Source organism: Physeter macrocephalus, chromosome 21 (genome assembly GCF_002837175.3).
Source record: "Physeter macrocephalus isolate SW-GA chromosome 21, ASM283717v5, whole genome shotgun sequence".
Taxonomy (NCBI): Eukaryota; Metazoa; Chordata; class Mammalia; order Artiodactyla; family Physeteridae; genus Physeter; species Physeter macrocephalus.
Window position 1 is genome coordinate 11,579,368 of NC_041234.1, and position 3,698 is coordinate 11,583,065.

Sequence of the window (3,698 nt, forward strand, 5' to 3'; positions counted from 1 at the left end):
GAAATGGCAGCTCACTTTCCCTAACAACCAGTTATCCAAGAAAAAGGAAAAGGTATAAGCTGCAAACCTTTTTGTGTTTGAAGTCAAGCACAGTCATTTGCAATATCCTATTAGTTGCATAGGTGCAAGATGACTACACATGGGCATGAATAACCTGAGGCAAGACTCATTGCAGACACGGTGGTCAATAATAGAGCCCACATTTTTGTTTTCAGTGTTTAGTTGGATTATAGTGACATCTACAAGATAACCAATAGAAGAGGAGCAGAGTTATTTTGGGTGCTTGCTTTGTTTGGTGTGTATGTGTGTTTCCAGAAAGTTAGAAGGTAATAAATTCACTTTTGGAAATTATCAGCAAGTGCCAAATAATATGCTTCTGAGGTATATTAATATGTTAATGATGGAGAAATAGATTTGAGAATCATCAGTATTTAAATGGTACTTTATATCTTAAGATTAGGAAAGTTCATCCAAGAAGAGGATAAAAATGAGATGAAAGGAAACATTTTTTTTTAATGAGAAAGGGAGTAGAAAGTCATGAAAGAGATTAAGCAAGATGATCAGAGAGGTAGAAATAATAAAGATTAGCACTGTAGAAATAAAGGAAACAAATAGTTTAAGAAAGTAAATTGTCAGAAGTGTCAAAGCAGAAATATCCAAATCTGAAATTTGTCCATTGGATTTAGCAATATTTTTTGCCACTAATGATGTTGCCAGAGCAATTTCAAGTGTGGGAGCATGGAAGCAGAAAACATATAACAGAGGGTTAAGTACAGGTAAATTAAATAAAACTGTTTAAGTATGCACACGGTATGTTCCACTTTGGAAACAGAAATATTTCAGAATATTTAAGACAGAGGGAATTTAATATTGGAAGTGATTACATAGGTGATAGGTGAAAAACCTAACAGGAGATGATGATGCAACTCAGAGATTAGCAATCTCAAACGCTGCTGCAGTGCCTTTGCTAAAGGAACGATGGGAGGAGAAGCCCAGAAACCAGGGGGTCCTCCTGGTGAAAGTTGGATTCAATTCTTATAAGAACTGAAGCCACAGAGGAGAAGCAGCTGATGCCAAAAATGCCCCATTGGCAGGCAGAGAGAGTGAGAAATACCCATTATACTCCCTCCTTCTGATAGTGCCTCCCATTGGCAGACTACAGGTGAAGTCAGCTGACCGAGGAATCTAGGAGAAATATTTCTCCTGGGGTCAGCCCCAATGACATAAAATGGAAAAAAGGAGAGGAATGTATTTGAGAACAAACAGAGGAACAACGGACACATATTTAAAAACGTGCCAGCCTCATAAAGACAAACCAAATTTGAGGCGCCATGTGAGAAACTTTGTAGAACTTTAATGCATAATGAAAAATGAACTTCACTTAAAATGTTTCAAAGACTGAGGCCTATGCTCTAAGTAAAATACCCATAAATTGAAGAGCTTTTATCTCAGCACTTTTAATGTAGAAAGATTTAGCCTGATCGAAAATAATTGAGCTTGACATTATCTCTCATAATACAGGAAATCATCAAGAATTCTCTGCACAGAATACAATCATGAAATATTCAGAAACATTTTATTTCTAATTAAATATTTCCTTTTTTTTGATTCAGTGAGGTTTTTCAGTTTTTAAAGGTATGAAATAGTAATAGAATTAGATGTATTTAGAACCACCACAGCCATGATAGAACAGCAACAGCAAGTAAAATATAATTTTATCACGTTATAGATACTCGTCCATCAAAATGTTAAATATTATTGATCTGGTAAAATATGCAGCATTATACAACTATAGTGGGCATTGTTGAAGCTCTCACAACATCCTTTCCCCTCTTTTGAATCCTAACAGAATCTTGATGTAGGTCAAACATTTAGTACTCTCATTCCATGTGCCTCAGAGGAATCTGACCCTACAAATCTCGTTGGTGTGAGAGTCTGATTGGCTTAAGTTAATTAGCACATACTACCTCCTGGAAACTGGACAGAAGTGGGCATATGACATAAATGGGTAATGAGGGGGGTGATAAAAACGTCTCTTTGAGTGCCGGAACACCAGAGTTCTTTCTTATCCTCTGCAAATTGTTATATGCCGTTGTGGAGCCCAGAACTGCTACAGCTATCTTGCTAGGAGACTAAAGACGGAGAAGGGGGTTGGCTAGTGTCAAGATTATTTCAATAAAATAAAGCAGAAGTTATTGGCATAAGCCAAACCTGAAACCTAACTTACAATTTCACTGCCAGTTATATGGGCAAATAAAATTCTTTATTATTTAGGTCAGTTTAAGTTGTGTTTTCTTTCACTGGCTGCCAGAAACATCTTAAATCAATGTACAGAATATTGGGTGTGTGTGTGTGTAAATATGCATATATACATATATATAATTAGTTCCTAACCTTACTATATTTATACTTGATTCTTAAATATATTCTATTCATATATATAATTTTAAACATTTGAAATACTAATAAATACTTTTTAAATCCCCACATAATAATCTATATGCTATATCTATTTATCAGCTCAGGTGACAATTATATCTGACAATATTCTTTTGGAAATTAATCATTTTAACTCAATAAAAGTATTTGCGTTCTTTCATTTCACACTTTAATATCCAAAATCAAATGTTTCTTTACACTTGAATTGACCCTTTCTGCCTCTTTATCAATTCTCCTAACCATATACAAATGAGTCAACTTCTGCTTGCAGAGCCATTAACAAAATAAAATTAATAAATTTTAGAATTTAACTTAAAATTCCAGTAGTATGATAGATACTGGAAAAGAAATTCTCAACTATCTTGGAATCATTAACACTTTTAAAAAATATAATGACAGGCACTGAATCCCTCCCATGAAGGAAAACTGTACAATGCATCAATACATACAAAAATTTGCATACACTATACTGGATTCTCAGACTGAGTGATACGGCAAGATATGGTTTAAGAAAAAAAAAACAGTGTTAATGCACATGATTTATAAAATTTTATTATTTTTTTTACATCTTTATTGGAGTATAATTGCTTTACAATGTTGTTTTTGTTTCTGCTGTATAACAAAGTGAATCAGCTATACGCATACATATATCCCCATATCTCCTCCCTCTTGCGTCTCCATCCCACCCTCCCAATCCTACCCCTCTAGGTGGTCACAAAGCACCGAGCTGATCTCCCTGTGCTCTGCGGCTGTTTCCCACTAGCTATCTATTTTACATTTGGTAGTGTCTATATGTCCATGCCACTCTATTACCTCGTCCCAACTTACCCTTCTCCCTCCCCATGTTCTCAAGTCCCTTCTCTACGTCTGCGTCTTTATTCCTGTGCTGCTTCTAGGTTCATTAGAACTATTTATTTTTCTTTTTTTAGATTCCATATATATGTGTTAGCATACAGTATTTGTTTCTCTCTTTCTGACTTACTTCACTCTGTATGACACACTCTAGGTCCATCCACCTCACTACAAATAACTCAGTTTCATTCCTTTTATGGCTGAGTAATATTCCATTGTATATATGTGCCACATCTTTATCCATTCGTCTGTCAATGGACATTTAGGTAGCGTCCATTTCCTGGCTATTGTAAATAGTGCTGCAATAAGCATTGTGGTACACGTCTCTTTTTGAATTATGATTTTCTCAGGGTATATGCCCAGTAGTGGAATTGCTGGGTCATATGGTAGTTCTATTTGTAGTTTTT